Below are 18932 nucleotides of genomic sequence, written 5' to 3' on the forward strand. Positions count from 1 at the left end.
GATTAAAGGCTCATTTCACATTGAGGTTTACAAATAATGTATTTTCTTATAGTGATGGTGTTTCAGAAGATAGTTATTTTTTTAAGTATTAGTTACATTTGAGTTTCACATTGCCGAGACCACCTACAAATAGGAGACACTGGATTTCAGAGACTTGCCTGTCTGGTTAAATCAGAACCCCAGAATTCATCCAGCCCCCAGAGACATTCTGGAGGGTCCCTCCCTCGTCAGAGCTGGCTTGGTTTAAACACTCTTAAGGCTTCCGTTTTAACCAGTAGCTAGCTTCACCTGATAAAGCTTTGTTGCTCCAGACCGTGAGCAAGTCCTGATGGGTTAAGCATCATTCAGATTTTAGACAGGCGATTAAACTCTGCAGTTGAGCCGAGGAAAGATGCCCTATCTGGCAGTGAGTCCCAGCCTACTTGGGCGTAGGAAGAGTAGAATCCAGGCTCCTGCCCGGCCCAGGTGTTGGGCAAAGATTCACTCTTCGGTTGAAGACTTCTGCCTAGATGCTGTGTGGGCGCCGAGGGGAAAGAAAAAACACAAAAGAAAAACCCAGCAGGGAGATGCGCTCCGATGTTAAAGCCTTGAGCTGTTGCTCTCCTTTGGAAGCTGCAGAGTGAGGCAAAGGATTAAAACAGCCCTTCCTACAAAATTTGAATATCCTGTGCCCTGCTCACCGGCAGACTTCCCTTCCGTGGCTTGTGTTTCTGATTATGCACTTCCCCTCTTTCTCAAAGGACTTGGGTGGGCCAGCTGAGCCCATCCAAAGTATAGCTCGTTAGCTTCCTTTCCAAGGGTTTGCCTTCTTCCTGTGTCCCAGATAATTCCAGTTCATCTCCTTTTGTGCAGTTTCTGAGAAAGGTTTGTGTGGGCTTGGGAAATGAATGACTACAGCTCACAGTTTCTGCTTTGGGGTCCTTCTCTCTAAGAGGCTGTTTGATTTGATCTGGCATAGAAAATATCAGCATAATTCTCACATTCACAGAGGTCGTAAATTCTTTCTCTTTTCTGGCAGCATACCTAAAAATTGCATGGAGGAGACTTCTCTAATAAAACCTCGTAGAAGACTCAGCCAGGAGATCAGATTTGATAGGATTCATTCAAACACGTGTAGAAATTTTAAGTTTAAAAAAAAAAAATTGATGATTCTGTTTTTCCTCTCTTGGCGTCTCTGCTGGATATTTTTGGAATGAGCTGGAACTGATTCACTCATTTCCATATGCTTTAGGAAAAGTATGCTCATGTTTCAGAGGCTAAGCCTGGTTCTGCTTTGGGCTGCAATTCCTCGTGAATCCGGAAGATGAGAAGTGTTTTAAATATGCAGCCCATTTGTATCTCCTAGTGATCTCAGCTGGTAGTTCTGTATGGACAAGTGATCTCACAACTTAAAAATATGTATGCGACTATTTTGAGGATTTTTTTTTAAATTGAGACCAGATTTCTAATCTTAGCAGCACTTGGAATATAATTAAATAATATTCTATAATATTCAGGAGGCCTTTGTAACCAACAGATAGAAAAGCAGAATTGTGAACATGAAGGAAAACAGGGCTGATGGACAGATTGTTGTTGCATTGATGTGTTCTCATCCCCAAAGTTCAATCTGTGGACTCTCACTCTGTCTCGTGTGTGACAGGCCAGATTTGAGTGGCCCGTGACTTTCCTCCTGCTGGGTCTGGAGATTTGGTACAGTTTCACCCGATGAGCCTTTATTTAAAGGAGGTGGTGCTTAGAATGATGGTTTATGGAAGCAATGTGCTCTGAATAGTTACAGTTGCTGAGTTTATTTTAGGTCCTTTCTCGCAATCTTAGTTAAGTGAAAAAGTTTTCTCTCTGCGGGATCTTTCATACTCTGGGCATGATCTCTGTTCGGTTGAATCAGGAGACAGTCACGTGATTTTCTGAATCTAGTCTCACAATGTTTGCTTTAGTCAATAAATCCCATCAGCTTTGCAAATAATTTTGTGAAAACATTGATTCAGCCTGCACTATCAGATTTTCCCATTCCTGCCCACTTTTCTGAGGGCCTTTTTCTCTTGCAACAACTGTCCGCCAGGCGAAGGCTTTTTAAATGTTTGTATACAAGCAGGCGCAACAGGCACTTTTCAGAGTCTCCTGGAAGAGAAGGAGGAGATTGTCCCCAGACTCGAAACACGAAAGAGAGAGACGTGATATTTCTAAAGATTCATAAGCCCAATCATGTGGTGTCTTCACCCCCATAGTTACGTGCATCACCTCTTGTTTTCTTCTAACAAAAACCAAAAAGTGTTCCTTCTTCCTCCACTGCCCGTGTCCTCCTCAGCTCAGTCCATATACCCACCACGTGTGGCTGATTTATTTCCTTTTCCCCAGCATTCCCGATTGACTGACGGGGATGCATTAATCAAATCAGGGACTCATCAGGGAAATGTGGGGTTTTTTGGGGTTTTTTTGAGGCAGTTCATTTGGCGTGTTCCCCGCCAGCTGGGAGGACAAAGACTCATCTGTCTTGCCATGAGCTGTCCCAGGAGGCAGTAAAACCTGCCGGCTTTCTGCGCCCTGTACCCCAGCCAGGACTCCACCCCTGCAAGGGGTGAATCAGCCCGATGATACACCGATTGTTAGAGCGCACCAGGGTGGAGACCTGGCAGTCTGTAGGCCGGTAGGGGCGGAGGGAACGGTTTGCATGTCAAACCATTCCAACACCGTAGCTTACAGGAAAAAAATTGCAAAACACCGAAGCCCTGTGCCACCAAGTTTTTCCATTAGCGCCACGCTTTACACAGCTTCCAGATCTGCCCCGGGCACAGCTGCCTGGCAGTGTCACATCGTAAGCTTCTGGGGGGTAAGGGGTCCCACCAGCTCCTGGGCACGGCCCTGTACACTCTCATGCATCACCCAGGAGCTGTGGATTCTCTGAGCAGGGCTGCTCACACATTATTGAGGCACTAGAAACCAGCATCTGGAACTTACCCCCACTCCCAGGATACTGCTTTTAAATGAAGAATCCCCAGACAGAAAATCTTCCAGAAAGGTAAAGGGGGCCGAAAGCTGGGGGCTTTCCCTCTGGGGCTCTTATTCTTTGGTTTTCTGTCCTCTGGCCACTTCGATGATGAAAAAGCAGACTTTGCAAATAGTGGTGAATTTAAATCAGGGTGTTGCTTTGGAACGACCAGAAGGAAGGATAAAAAACTCAGTGAAAATACTTCAGCGCAGTGAGCTAGCTCATTCATTCAGGAGCTCACTTTTAAATGACCACACAGAAACATATTTGTCAGAAGGGCAGCTGTTCGCCTTCTTTGTGACGTGGACCAACCCTGATGTCCTGTGACAGTGGGTCTTTCTTTGCCTTACTGTCATTTCTTTGTGACTTTGTTAAGGATGGCTGGCAAGATGAAGGAGCACTGAACTGTCGATACTTTTGTTATTTTTTCAGTCTCTCCAAACCTGTGTGGCTTTCACTAACTTTAATCTCTGTTCACTCCTAACTCTGGGCTTTTGTTTTTGGCCTCATTTGGACAGAAATCATGATCTGTTTCTGTGTCTTCAGTCCTGAGGCCTGCAAAAACCTTGGTGGGGCTTCCCAGCCCTCCAGGGCTCCAGGCAGCAAGAGACCAGCTCTGGGCAGAGGGTCCTGAAGCCAGCGGGGGCTTCTGCACCATCCCCACTGCTGTTCCCCAGCCCACCTGCCCTGTTCCCTTCCTAGGGGCTCACTCAAAGCCCTGTTCTTGATCTGGATGGCTTTCCCATACCTCCCAAGCCCTTCTTATCCTTCAAGAGCAGCTTCCTCTCTGACCTGTTCCAACAAGTGTTCTCAGGTACTCCCAAGGGGACGTCACCCCTACCTCCTCTTAATTCCCGGAGAGCTGTGTATTTTAAGATAGAGTCAGGGGTGTGTGCTTCACCAGTCTGTAAGCATTGAGGTCTCAGGAGGCAAGAGTCCCATCATCTACACCTCGGTGTACCCATTGTGGCTTGCTTAATATTCCGCCTGGGGTCCCCGGGCTCTGCGTTCAAGGAGCGCATGTTTGCAGCATGCCTACCTTGTGCCAGCACGATGCTGGGCAGCGAATCCAGAGCGAGACACAGGCACAGCGCCTGCTTGAGAATCTGTGTGATTGAATTGAGCCCTGCCGTTGGCCCGTCTTACATTGTTACTCCCTTTGCAGTTTCCTCGCAGCCTGTGCACCTGGGTATTTTTCCCGGATGAACAGGTGGCTTTCAGCCCGTGGCACATACTCGCTGACAGCCTTCCTCCTCTTACCTCGCCTCTAAGTGCAAGGGGTAGCATCCGCTTTCTCTCCATCACGTGCTCTGATGTAGGCTTAAAATGGTACTGTTGGTTAAGTGCCTTGCGTTCCAGGGAGAGGTGACCAGGTGTAACGTGGTTGTCCAGGGAGGATGCTTGTCCAAGGCCATTTGGAAGGTTCTTTCTAGCTCCCATGGCCACTTTCTTGTTAGCGACCCAGCCAGAGACAGGAGGTGGAACTCTCACCAGTTCCTTTTGCCCCGGGCTTGTTACCTGGTCTGGTTCGGCAGGCTGGTTGGAACTGTGGATGAGAAACCGAGTTGGTGGCCTCTAAGGTTGGGAGTATGGCCGGCCGGTCTGCCTGCGTTCTTTCCCACGGTTCTCTTGGGAAGGTCTCCACAGATCCCTGCCCCCCTTTTAGATGGGAGGAAATAAATGGTTATTTAATTATATAATTATTAAATAAATTATCATTAATAAATTATAATTATTATAACCTCTAAATTATAAATAAATATTAAATAGACTCTTATTGTTTGCGGCGTTTATAGTCTTTGTGGCAATCTGATTTAAAGTTTTAATCCCCTTACTTCATGCCTCAATTCATTTTGTCACAGGCTTTTTAAATGCTGATTTTAGGGCGCCTGGGTGGCTCAGATGGTTCAGCATCTGCCTTCGGCTCAGGTCATGATCCCAGGGTCCTGGGATCGAGTCCCGCATCGGGCTCCCTGCTCCTTGGGAGCCTGCTTCTCCCTCTGCCTCTCTCTCTCTCTCTCTCTCTCATGAATAAATAAATAAAATCTTTAAAAAAAAATAAATGCTGATTTTAAGGCTCAGGTGAAAATATATTATGAGACAGTCTGTTTATCCAAATCTGATGAAAGTAATAATCAGGGGGCACCCCAGACTGTAAAGACAGCCTGACATGTAGAAATTCAGTGTGACTCTGGTGTTAATACTTAAATGGGTTCGAGGAAATGTGCTCTGTTGAGTAAGGTATAACGCAGACAGAGGATTTCTTGCTGGCGATTTTCGATAGGCCCATCACCCATAGCGTCCTCGTCCTCATCTCACTCTCCTGGCCAGAGTCTCACACCTCTGCTGGGCACACCCTCCTCATGTTGACTGTGGCCTCTCCTTGGAAAATCTCCCCTTACCTTAAAGTCTTAGAAAGAGCAGATCCTTCAAATCCAGGCGTGGGAAGGAGGAGTCCTCTTCCAATACCCAACTCTATACACACCTAACAGGGCAAGAAAGAGCTAGAAGCTCTTGCTGGACCTGTCCTGTAATCCCCTTCAGGTCCTGTGAGCCCTTTGGGCTGTGGTGGAGGTGGGTGGAGAAGGAGCCAGTGGGGACGTGGAAGGGAGCTCCACCCACACTGCTCTCCCTCCCTGGAGTTCCCTTAGACACCAGCTTTTGTATTGCAGCCATCACTGGTCCTAGAGCCCAGGCGGGGTGAAGTAGCACCATAAGGTATTTGGATTCTTTAGGGGCTGGGGGTGGTGGTGTTGGCTGTGAGGAGGCTAGAATCTCACAGACATAACCCAGGCCTCCCATGAGAGTGATACCAGAGTATCCTGCTTTCAATCTGTGTCTTTTCAAGATGAATACTTACAGGTAGGGTTTTTGCACATTAAGTTTACCTTCAGGAGACATGGTGGTAAGGATCCTAGGCTGTTGTTTTGGTCTTTATTTATTTATTTATCTATTTAAGATTTTATTTATTTGAGAGAGAGTGAGAGATAGAAAGAGAGGGCGTGCACGAGCAGGGGGTAGGGGCAGAGGGAGAAGCAGACTCCCCGCTGAGCAGGGAGCCCGATGCGGGACTTGATCCCAGGACCCTGGGATCATGACCTGAGCCGAGGGCAGACGCTTAACCCGCTGAGCCACCCAGGCACCCTGGTCTTTATTTTTTTAAATGAAACATCGTGGTAGTAAGAGAGCTAAATGCAACCCAAGTAATTCAGTCAATATGCAGCAGAATGAAAATTGTTTTTTCTAATTTGTTTTATAGTTTACTCCAACAAGGGAACAAAGGGAAGAAGGGGCACCTGGATGGCTCAGTAGAATGTGTGACTCTTGATCTCGGGGTTGTGAGTTCGAGCCCCACGTTGGATGTAGAGATTACTTAAAAATAAAACCTTTAAAAAAGGATAAAATAGGAAGGAAAAAAGTGGTCACCTGGAAAATGGGAAAGGAGAAGGGATAGGAACAGGAGTGAAACTGGGTCCCAAATGGATAGCACGAAGTCCTTGCTTTGTGTCACAACACTGAGGCCTGGGAGTGTGTTCTGTGTGACCAACCCAAGGTTTTTGTTTTAATTTGAATCAATTGCCAAGATTTTTTAAGTTAGGTAATTTCGTATGAAAATACTAATTTCTTCAGCTTCCCTTGAAAAGTCAAAAGATGAGGCCTCACTGGGTGGTGTATTCTACAGGCCAAGTGAGCTGGAGGGAATGGGTACTCTCTGGTCTCCCCAGCTGCCCCGGACCCCTCCTTTCAGTTACTGGCCTGGACTCTAAAGGTACTTGAATTTATGATCTGGACCCTGAGGGTATTTACATGTTTCAGGGGCTGCTCCCACTTGGGCTCTCAGCTTCCTGTAAGCTAAAAGGAAGAACATGCTTTGCGTTGCAGATTTTGCTTGGTTTGAAGCGGAGGTTCTCCTTCCTGGCTTCATTATAGACTCATCTGGGGAACTTCTGAAAATTCTAATGCCCCTGGCTCCCCTCCAAGAGACTCTGACTCATTGGGGTGGGGGGCAGGCAACTCAGCATTTTTAAAAACAGCCCCGGGCCATTTAATTGTGCAGCAGAGTTGAAAACTTGGGGGAGGGGGTAGCCTGTCTGGGAGGTCCCAGCATGGGCCCTTACACCTTGGAGGCTAAAAGTGATGTTCTTACGGTGACCCCTCTGGCCCAGAGGCCTGCCTCCACTATAAAGTGAGGACACGGACTCAGAATCTTTGACATTTTTGTACATCTCTTTAAAAGGAAAGAGTAACCCGCAGAGTGTGGCCTCTCAGGAAGGAATTAAATTGACTGAGTGGGCCCCGGGCACCTGCAGTGTGGGGTGGAGGGAGGGGCACGGCACTGTTGAGATGAAGAGGACAAAGCTCCTCTAAGTCTGTCGGGATGTGAGATGTGTGCACGAGTACGAACAGAGGGCAAAACAAGCTGTCTGAGAGCCTGGAGGGAAGAGGCGGCCGGAAGGATAAGGGACAACCTCAGACAGAACTGATGCTTTAGCTGGTCTGCAAAAACTTGGAGGATTTTTGTCTGGGAAGGTCGGGAAAACACATCAGAGGGGAAAGAACAATCCAAGCTAAAATGTGTTCCTTCTCCTCCCCACCCTTCAGAGACACCTACTCCCCCACCCCACCCCCACTTTTCTCTGCCCTCTGAAGGTGCAGGAAAGAATAGACCTCGAATGTGGCCTTTCACTACTAGGTAGCATTCACACAGGGATGGAGGAGTGAGCGATACAGATGATGTAAGCCTCATCTGTAAAATGCGAGAGATCCTCGTTCGCTCCCAGGGCCGTTACGGAGTTGAAATGAGTTCGCATCTCTATGTGGGTTAGATGTGGGCACGCGGGCGGCTGGGAGCCTCAGAACCCCGCTGAGGCTGGAGGGGTGTTAGCAACCGCTACCCGGGAGAATAGGACCGTACTGGGGGAGGAAGGTAAATTCAGGCTATGTCAGGAACTCTGCATCTCACGATGTCCAAGATGTAACTCACTGTTACACTCACTACTTCACTGAACGTCAGTTTTCTCTCTAGACTAGGGGACAGCCCCCCGTCCCCCTGGGAGAAAGTCTTGATGCAATAATCCGGTTCAGTAAGCATCACAACTGCGGGCTCAGCTAGGCTTGATTGCAGCCCAGAGCCCTGCAGCCACCACCCAGGGGATGAAGACTGTTGGTGCCCTCGGGCAGCCTGGTGACCCAGAAGGCTTCCGTCTACAGTGCATTTCCCTTCTCATTGGGAGTCACCCTTCCCGGCTCCTTTGCACCTGTCCGAGGAAAAGCCTTGAGTATATCCCCATCCTGCCAGGTCTCGTTTGGATGCTTCTTTGGAAGAGTAAAGGCAGACAGGTGTGTCTTTCCCCCGACAGTGGGAGCCTGTGTGATGGGTACTTTCCAGGCAGCAAGAGCTCCTATCTTTAATTATTCTTCCTTCCCAACCTTTGTCCTCCTTCATAAAGAACTACATATCTATTTGTATACTATGACTTCTGCTAGACCTCACCTTAATGGAAGCACACATACAAAATAATTACCTTCAGCTGTTTTGGGAATAAGCTATACTCTTTTGTTGTTGTTGCTTTTTTTTTTTAAATAAGCTGTATTCTTACCCAAACACAATGTTTGTGAAATAAAAATTCAGCAGTATTCTCTTTTGCAGGGTTAAAAAGCACCACATTCAGATGCCTTCCTCCATTGAGGTTTTTTTTTTTTTTTTTAAGATTTTTTATTTATTTGCGAGAGAGAGAATGAGAGAGAGCATGAGAGGGAGGAGGGTCAGAGGGAGAAGCAGACTCCCTGCTGAGCAGGGAGCCCGATGTGGGACTCGATCCTGGGACTCCAGGATCATGACCTGAGCCGAAGGCAGTCGCTTAACCAACTGAGCCACCCAGGCGCCCTCCTCCATTGAGTTCTTAAGAACAAGTCTTTGGATAATAATATCTAGTTTGGAATATAATCATATGACTGAGTAGTACCAGAATTTTCTCACAAGTACAGAGAAAAAACTTGCTCTGTTAAAAGCAAATGATAAAACAAGCCTTAGGGAATTTTTAGGTTGGTGGGTGTTTCCTAAAACTGGTTTGTGGGGATGGATGCCACAATTATATACATTTACTAAAACTCATCAAACTATTCACTTTTTAAAATGGGTACATTTTGTGGTATGTAAATATCTCAATAAAGCTTTTTTTAAGCCCCTCCCCCCAGAAAAGGAAAAAAGAGACCTAATTCAAATCTCTTACCTAATGTAGGTGTTGTTGGGTAAAATAACTTGGAATGATTTGGACCCTGTATTTCAGAGTATCTGGCACTTGAAGCTTCGTTCTTAGTTTATTTATTTGATGTAAAATAAGCCCAGATGAGCCCCACATCGTCTTAAGACGTTTAGTCCTTGTAGCTTCACACAGAAAGATGTGTGTCCCAACGATTATCGTCCAGCCACCAAATCTGGGCCAGGAGGCTGGAGCCAGAAGGTAAATGGAGTGAGGTGTGTGTGCATGGCCACCAAGATGAACCAGTCAAACAAGGCAAATTCAGTGGATTCTTATAAAATTTTGCCTCTCTCCTCGTAGCTATACCCTGTTGTGGATTTTGCAAAGCAGGTGATTTCGAGTCATCCCTAATCTTTGTTAATCTCTGTTTTATTGTTTAGAACGGGTTTTGCTTGCTTGCCCCATAGACAGAGTTCAGTAAATCTTGTTTTTCTAGAGTCACTTTTATCCAGTGTTCTTAGGCCAAGGTAAGAATGCGTCTTAAAATACCATTTCTTTTCTTTTTTCTTTCTTTCTTTTTTAGGTGATGTATTTAAACCATTAGAGGAACATATCATTCTTATGTTTTAAAACAGAAACCAAAGGTTGCTGAAAGATGTTACCATCCTAAAACAGAATGCACTTGTTGGGGAACTTAAGTCTGTGTCCTTGAAAGTCACATGATCGAATTTGGGTGAAGATGTGTAAGAGAATATGAAAAAAAATTAAAAGCTCGGGTCTGTGGTTTACAACCAGGAGTGTTTTTAGCCTTCAGATTACATGTTGCATTAAAGAAGAGTAAAGCAAGCAGAGAAACCACTCGCCTCTAGCCCAGCCTGGGCTCAGCATACAGCTGAATCATTTCCTTCAGCAGATGGCTGCTGAGTTATAGTTCGGATTATAACAGGGAGCCTTTCTCAGCACTGGAGGCTTTGGGGAAGGGACTCAGTTAGGGGGAAAAACAGAAAGCATTTATTGTTTTTCTCAATTCTTCGTCGAATTAGCAGGTTTGCAGCTGTATCTCTAGATCAGCATTTCAGGTGTCTAAAGAAAATGAAGATAGTGTGCTTGAAAAATTGGAAGGGGCATGGGAGCTATCTGCCTCCACTTCTTTATTCATTGCTGTTAAGATCCTTGCTAGCAGTTTTGTTGGTTGGTAGATTTTGCTGTCTCTCTGGCACTTGGAGTGCTGGAATTAAACCCCACAGCCAGGAGGCTGTTAGTTGGTCAGGAAATTCCAAATGGGTATAAATAAATTCTCTGCAGCAGATCCTGGGCTCTCTGCCTGGCTGATGTGTGTAGCGCTTTTAATGACGAGGGAAGTATGCTTGAGACTTGGCTTCCTGCTTGCTGAAAATCGCAGTTACTTTGTTTCTGGGGAGGTGAGTAAGAAAGCCCAAAAGAAGAAAAAAAGAGGAGAGCGTGAAGTTTGGGGGGAGGGTGGGAGTGGGGGGTTGGTGAAGTATGAACTCAAGCTCTGTGTGTTATGAAAAATGTTTGCTTTTATTACAAGCTGGAAAGGATACCTCGGTACTTGATTTTTGGCTCACTGATCATTTCAGCTTTAACATAAAGATGTCATTGTCGTGGGAATGAAAGGTTGTACATATAGGCTAAGGTTTGCGTTTCTGAGTTTATGGTTTATTTAAGTTCAAGAATTTATTTATTTATTTATTTATTATTTTTTGTGTGTGAGGCTAAATCCATTTTTGGTCATTTGTTTTCAGCTCTGTGTTTCTAATGGGGAGCTGTTCTGTGTGCCTTAAAGCTGGCTTCTTGTTCTTTTATAAACACTATAAAACAAAATATGGGCTGTGATTCATACAGTTACTCCAATTCTCTCCCCTCCTGCGCCCCCCCCCCAAAAAAAACCTGGTGCTATTTTATTAGAAAAGCCCTTTCTGTCCTACTGTCTCAGCTTGTGCTCCTTCTCTGCTTTCCACAGAACTATCCTTAGAACTGCCACATTTCCTATTTACCCTCTGAGTGACATATTATTTTTGAAGAAATTTTGGAGGACAGCCTTCAGTCCCCAGCCTAGCTCTGTGCTGTGCACGCATGACCAAGTCGGGCTGTATTTCAGTAGCATCTCTCCAAACGAGACCGTGAACACCAGAAAGCACTGCCTCGGTGGGTGAGGGGCAGGTCCTGAAGGCAGGCCTGGGGCTATTTCAAGACCGACTTGGGGTCAAGAGGGGCTGCCCCCGAGAGCTGGCGCGGAGTGCTGGAACAGAGGGCTCTGCCATGTCACGTGCCTCCTTCACGCACAGTGCCTTTTCCTAAGACACGGCCCATTCCGTTCCCTTTCCACCTTCTCCCCTCCCAGCTGCTCACCTGGCTTCTGGACTCTTCCGGCAGGCCCAGAGCAGAACTGAAGCTATAGCGAAGGGAAGCTGCGTTTGGGCGGTGGGTGGGCTGTGCTGGCTGTTGCGATGCATCTGGAAAGGTGCTGCGGGACGAAATGGGCCGAGGACGAGGCCATGGGCACTGGCTGCCTGAGCTCATCTGGTCTGACCCTGCTGCCGTGCCCCGCTTTCTCCACTTGATCACGTAGCATGCGATGTGACAACATTCCGTGGGAAGTGCAGTCGGGAGGGGGTCATAGTCTGGAAGAAACCTTTGGGAATTCCAGAGGCCCACCCAGCTTCTCATTTTCTGCAGGCAAAGCTTGTCACCGCACCGTGCCATTCCAGACCCCTGCTGCCCGTCGCTTGCCCGTGAACTTGGAAGTATTTATAGCTTCTGTTCTTGTTTTATGAAGATTACACCTTCCCCAGTTTAGGCGAGCCCAACTAGACTGCCACGGAGATGTGCTCCCTGGTTCTAAAGCCCACGTCTACACAATGTGTTCAAGAGGCGCTTTCCTCTTAGGACTTCAGTAGAACTGAAAGCATGACATTGTTCAGAAAAATTAGTGCGGACTCATGTCTCCGTATTACGAGAAGAGAATGTTTTGATTTGGCCATAATTTATTTTTAAAGGTTAGGGATGTTCATCAACTTTGGCTTTTGTTTTATCTTACCTCCTTCCTGCATGGCTGATGCTGGACCAGGCCTTCCTCTATCCTCTAACTGGCACCTACTCTCCACGTTCCCTGCGCCCAGCGAGCACGCACGAGCATGTTCCCTGCCTGGCCCAGCCAGCATCTCTCCCGTCCACTCCCAGAGGCACAATCCAGCGTAGACCTCAATGCCGTAGCCTTTGCTCAGCACCTCAAAGCCGAGCTTCATGGAGTGGGGGAGAAGCAGCAGGGTGGCGGGGAGGCAGCCTGGGTCATCTGGGGTGCCTCATCCAACACCAGAGGGTGATCCAGTCACAGTAAATAATAATAACAGGCTGCAGGCATAGATCTAAGCAGTCCGCAACCACACTGTGAAGCAGGTCTGTTATTTGCCCAATTATACAGCTGAAATAGGATCTAACTTGCCAACAGCTGGAAAGTGGCAGAACCAGGATCCAAACCCAGGCAGTCTGGCCCCGGAGTGCTGGCTTTGGTCATTACATGTCTTCCCCCATCATTCCTGACTAATCTGTAGATGGCTCGATGCAGTTTTTCATTTCAGCATGTATTGAGCATGCTATGTGCCAAGCACTCGGGGATAGAAAAAGAAATTCTAGTTGATTCCTGCGCTCTCCACCCCCCGGCCCAAGACACCGGCTGGTGGGGGAAGACCCACACGTGCCTGCTGATCAGGATGTGTAGGCAGAGTGTTTCAGAACAGAGGGAAGAAGGTGACCAGTTCCTCCCAGGACAGAGCAGCTGGGGATAAGTGAAGCTTTGATGAAGGATGGACTGTTGGGGTTGAACCAGGACAGTGCAGCTAATCCTGACAGATGAGAAAGGCAGTGCAGGTGGAGGGAACGGAATGAGCAAAGGTGGATGGGCTTGAAAGTTGTTCTATAGGTTGAGGTGCAGGGTGGGAAGGAAACTGGAAGGTGCTGGATTGGGGCCAAATTGTCGAAGACTTTGGATGCCACAGAGAGGAACGTTTATTTATTTATTTTTTTAAGATTTTATTTATTGATTTGAGAGAGAGAGCGAGAGAGCAGAGGAAGAGAGCGTGGGAGAAGCAGGCTCGATCCTTGGACCCCAGGATCATGACCTGAGCCGAAGGCAGATGCTTAACTGACTGAGCCACCCAGGTGCCCCCAGAAAGGAGTGTTTAGACTTTATTCTCTCTAATGGGGCTCCTGGCATATCAGTCTGCAACATTAATAATTGAGAAAACTTCACATTTCCAGGGATACCTCAAACAAATGTAACATTCCTCAAAAAATATGTAATAGAGAAGAGCAGAGGCATCAGGCCCTGATTTAAAAAAAAAAAAAAAAACTGCCTCATTTGCATATATGAGCATCAGCGGCATCTTGGCCGTGCTCCCCAGTGACTGGCTCACTGCTTTCCTGTCCCTCAAAGACGCTGAAGGCACAAGCGAAGGAAGCTTATCATCATCTCTATCTCTCATTCTCTCTACCTATGCATATATGTATAATTTATTTTGAAATAATTTCAAACTTGCCAAAAATTTAAAGAAATTCTCATACCTCCTTCACCCGGATTCAGATTCCCCAGTGGTTAACACTTAACCACATTTGCTCCATCTCATTCTGTGTGTGTGTGTGTGTGTGTGTGTGTCGGGGGGGGAGGGGGGGCCCTGCATTGGCCATGTCTCTTTAGGGTCCATCAGCCTAGAACAGTTCTTGGCCTTTCCTTTCTTTCGCGACCTTGATGGATTTTTTTTTAAAGATTTATTTACTGGGGCTCCTGGGTGGCTCAGGCGGTTAAGCGTCTGCCTTCGGCTCAGGTCATGATCATAGGGTCCAGGGATAGAGCCCCACATTGGGCTCCCTGCTCAGCGGGGAGTCTGCTTCTCTCTCCCCACTCCTGCTCTCTCTCTCTCTCTCTCTCTCCCTCATTCTCTCTCTCTCCCTCATTCTCTCTCTCAAATAAATAAATAAAATCTTTTTAAAAACCGATTTATTTATTTATTTTAGAGAAAGAATGCACGAGAGTGAGCTGGGGGGAGGGGCAGAGGGAGAGAGAATCCTCAAGCAGACTCCCTGCCGAGCCCGGAGCCCTATGTGGGGCTCGACCTGAGTCAAAACCAAGAGTCGGGCACTTAACCCACTGAGCCACCCAGGCGCCCTGATCTTGATGGTTTTAAAGAGAGGCCTTCTGTTCTGCAGGATGACTTTCAGGTAGGATCCATCGAGGTTTCCAGACTCACGCCATACGTTCTAGACAGGAATACCACAGAAACGGTGCCGGTCCCACTGGGTGTCTGTCAGCTTCCTGCACCACTTTTCCCTTTGTGGTCGATAAGTACTTTATGGGAAGGTATTGTGATGCCACCCCAGTACCCTGTTCATCAGTAGAAGTCTCTGCTCATAAGCTGTAGGATCCGGTGATGATGATTCCTTCCCAAATCAGCCACTGTTATAATGCTTCTTAAGTGATGATTTTCTTTTCATAATTCCTTTATTCAGTAGTTGACACTCTAGTGTATTTATATATTATAACATCGTGGGCTCAGAGGTCCCTGGTTTATTCACCAGGTTGTAATCTGCTGTATCATTAATCATAATATTTTGATGCTGAAATTTTCCCAGATTGGGACATTGAGAACCTGAAGGAGTTTCTGAACCAGATGGACAGTTTTTTTTTTCTTTTTTTCTTTCTTTTTTTTAAAGAGAAAAATGCAAGAGTGAGTGGGTTGGGGGAGGTGGCAGGGTGCAGAGGGAGAGAATCTTAAGCAGTCTTCATACCCAGTGTGGAGCCCCATGTGGGGCTCGATCTCACAACCCTGAGATCATGATCTGAGCTGAAATCAAGAGTCGGACGCTTAACCGACCGAGCCACCCAGGCGTCCTGACACTGTCTTTATAGAGATGATCTGAGGTATACTGACATTTGAGAATAACTCATGGGCAAGCATGTATTCTCTAAGTTCTCGATGTTGTATGCACCTCAGGCCCTGGGGGTCACCTGCAGTGAGATCCTTGTCAGGCAAGCAGACTATGACAAGTGACTCTAGGGACAGGCTGACCTGAAATTGAGCTTGTCAGAGACCAGCTTAGTGAGTGGAAGACTTGGATTTTTAGCGTGTACTGCTTGGGTTCTCCCAGACCCTATCCTCTATCTTTAGCCTTTGCATTAGCTAATTCAGCGCCTGGGCAGGTGTGGGTAGAGTATGGGCTGGGGCGGGAGCAGTAAGGGGGGGTAGTAACTTGACGTCCTGTCTTTCCCTCCCTTGCAGAGACACTTGCTAGCTGTCAGGGGCAATGTTTCTGCTTCACAGACGTGTTCAGTCCCTGCGGTTCCCATCCTAGAGTTTCAAGTACAGAGCCCGTTTGTACTCTGCATTTCAGAGCGCTAGGTCAGACCCTCACCTGCGCCACACGTGTCCCTCCCAGATTAGATTTATCATGTTTTCATGACCTTCAGAAAAGGAAATCCTATCATTTTTCTCTGCAGTGAATCATCCACTCGTTTAAAGAAAAATATTTTCTTTTTTAACGGCATAATGAGGTCATGGAGAGAGCCCCCGAGGATGAGTCCTGAGAGCTGATCCTGGTCCCCAGCCCAGACCAGAGTAGCTGAGATTGTCAAGCCTTCCCAATAGGCCACAGGTCACCCCAAATGCAGATTCTAAGTTCTGGTGGCTTTAACACTACAGCTAACACTTAGTATCGAGTTGTTTTAAAACTCACTCCATGCAAAGGAAATTGTGACACCGGGGGAAACATTCATGGGGACTTGGAGCAATCCATGGAAAGCTGCTGGAGGATGCTGAAGGGAATTTCAGTCCATACCCCAGCATCTGGCCAGAGCAGTTGTATTAAAATGCAGATCTGATCATTTCACTCCCTTGTTTAGAACCCTTCGATAGCTTCCCAGTGCACTTAGGAGCCAAAAACCTGACTCCCAGGGCCCTGCCTGGCTGGGGCGCAGCCCCCTCTCTGCCTCGCTTGGGGCAGAGCCCTCCGTTCGGTGTCTACAAGTGGCGTGTTAGGTGTGTGCCTTTTCTTTACCTAGAGCTTCTCCTGTCGCCTTCCCCCTGCAAGCACACACCCTGCACCGTGCCTAACACACTCCTCAAATACAGCCCTGCGGCGGCGCGCTCCATGCCCCCCGCCGCCGACCCCCGCTCTGTCCAGCGCGCTCCCTGTGCTTGACTTTCACCGCGCTCCTCACCGCTGGTCCTTCATTTCTGCAGCCCCTTGTCTGTCTTCTCCTGTACTTTGCAAGTTCACCTAGACAGGCTCTGTGTCTGATTTGCTGAGTAGCTCCTAGCCGGATTTGGCACACGGTAGGTACTTCATAAATACTTACTGAATGAAAGAATAAAATCCTTCTTTCAGTCTGGTCATTGCACCTTCCCTAGATCAGCATGCCCTTTATGGGGTGTGGGATTCTGAAGCCAGTACGGAAAAGGGATAGTGATGGGAGACAGTGGAAGGTGTGGGGATGGCGTGCAGGTTAGTGTCTGTGGGCAAAGGTTAAAAAAGCAGAGATGAGATCAGCCTCGAGAGGAAATCTAAACATTTAGAGGGAGAAGCCACAAGAAGTTAAAAAGAGTTACGGATGTGAGGAACAAGACCACATTACAACCTTAGCCGCATTAACAAACCAAGCCTATAAAATCGCACTTAGGCTGCATGTGACAGGTCACTTGGCCTGGTATTTCCTGTGAACTTCCGGGTTACACTTTTGCTTTCTTTACTGTTGTCACCTTCCGCGCACGAGGCGTCTGGGGGGCCATTTCAAACAGCTGCAACCTGGAGAGGCCTGGATGGTATCGGGGAGGTTGGTGGGAACAGAAGTTCAGGCTTGCCTCAGCAGGCTCTGACACTTAGTAGGTGCTCATTGTGTGCATGAATGGATGGGCGGGTGTACTCCCTGGGAGGGGTGAAGAGCCAGGGGAAAAGGAACTCTTTGGTAAATGGAAGAACAGGAGGAAATCTCGTCTGTCCTATGTTATTTTATTTATTTTTATTTTTTTTATTTTTTATTTTTTATTTTTTTTAGATTTTATTTATTTGCGAGACAGAGAATGAGAGACAGAGAGCATGAGAGGGAGGAGGGTCAGAGGGAGAAGCAGACTCCCTGCCGAGCAGGGAGCCCGATGTGGGACTCGATCCCGGAACGCCAGGATCACGACCTGAGCCGAAGGCAGTCGCTTAACCGACTGAGCCACCCAGGCGCCCGTGTCCTATGTTATTTTAAAGCAGAACGAGGAACGCTTACACTGTTCTCTTTCTTTTTGTATGTTCTGCCCTTGCTTGTAGATTTGGTATAGGGAAGGTCCTTGGGTCTGACAGTCTTACTACCAACAATGCCATCAGCAGAACTTTCCTGTTAAACCTGTCCAGAAAGATCTATTCCACTTTACTGTTTTCTCTGTCCCACTGATCTGAGCCTAGAAAAGTTGATTTGCTAACTCGGTTGCTCTCATACTTCGAGTAATTAACATCGTGAGAACTTTCTCTCCCTCTGCAAGTTCATCCTTCTGGTTTTCTTTCCTGCCTGTCAGCCCTAGCTGATGTGGAGTCTTTTCGACTGCCTCCAACAACAGGATGCTTGCAACTCTGCTGCTTTTAAACATGGGAATCCATGATAATTATGTGCTTCTCAGGGACTGACTCAGCTCTTGGGGCAGAGTCTTCATGCTTCATGGGAGTACAGACAGTATGGTTGCAGGAATTAGCAAAGTTCTTCAGTTTCAACACTTCAGGTAGAGCATCTGGTAAAGAAAAACACATAAAAAGCATGGAAGTTGTGCCCATGGGTGTAATTATTTTCATGGTGCCATCAGTCAGTCAGTAATTGGGCCTAGATTGTGCAGCAGTGAAACCAAAAGAAGTCATTGTATCCTCACTGACAGATAAAGTAATAATATCAAAGTTTTGTCCATCGATAAGTCCACCAGGACGTGTTAGTCCAGAAACCTCCGGTGTGTTTTGCTCATACTAAAGAATGGCTCACTGTGGTAGAATGTGTAGAAAAGTATTTAGCGTTTTCTTGCTCAAAAGTAGCATTTTTCACCCTGTCCCTGGAGCATGATGTTACGGCCCCACTAAGAAGTGGGGGCCTTGAAGACTGTGGCTTCTGTAGCCAAAGTTCTCAGTCGCTCTCCAGGAAGTTTTGACTCTGTTCATTGTCCTTAGCATACGCCTTCTCCATTTCAACATGGCGGACATTCTGGACTGGATAATCCGCTGTTTAAGGGGGGGTGGGGCTGTCCTGAGCACTGTAGGGTGCTGTAGGATGCTTAGCAGCAGCCCTGGCCTCTATCCACGAGATGCCAATAGCACCCCCTTCTAGTGGTGATGACCAAAAACATGTCCACACTTTGCCATGTGTCCCCTGGGGGGCAAAAATCACCCCCAGTTGAGAACCATCACTAATAGGTTAATCCTGTGACTAATTTACTACCATCTAGTCTAATCTCCCACCTCCCAGTGAATGTATTAATTTTTTTGTCTGCCCAAACCAAATATAGTTTGGAAAGTTTGATTTCCTTGAGAAGTGAAGATCATATAACACCTTTTGTTCATCTAAAAGAAATTATTCTTGGGGTGCCTGGCTTGCTCCGTTGGGTAGAACATGCAACTCTTGGTCTCAGGGTCTTGAGTTCAAACTCCACATTGGGCATAGAGCTTACTTAAAAGAAAAAAAAGAAGTTGGGCCCCTGGGTGGCTCA

At 47.1% G+C, this 18932-nt stretch overlaps 1 protein-coding gene across 10 annotated transcripts in view; it reads left to right on the forward strand.

The window, feature by feature from the left end:
• Window positions 1–18932, forward strand: part of KANK1 (KN motif and ankyrin repeat domains 1) — a 203184-nt gene that overhangs the window by 144584 nt on the left and 39668 nt on the right. Inside the window, exon 1 of one of the 10 annotated variants that reach the window (XM_035029118.1) lies at window positions 2268–3016. The exons of 8 other annotated variants lie outside the window; for them this stretch is intronic. The gene's annotated coding sequence lies outside the window, so the exon portion shown is untranslated. Of the gene's footprint in view, window positions 1–2267; window positions 3017–10179; window positions 10611–18932 lie in introns of those variants that run through there. One more of the 10 variants, XM_035029119.1, reaches the window with a different exon arrangement.

The sequence above is a fragment of the Mirounga leonina genome, unplaced genomic scaffold (assembly GCF_011800145.1).
Source record: "Mirounga leonina isolate KUSES-001 unplaced genomic scaffold, KU_Mleo_1.0 Mir_224, whole genome shotgun sequence".
NCBI lineage: Eukaryota > Metazoa > Chordata > Mammalia > Carnivora > Phocidae > Mirounga > Mirounga leonina.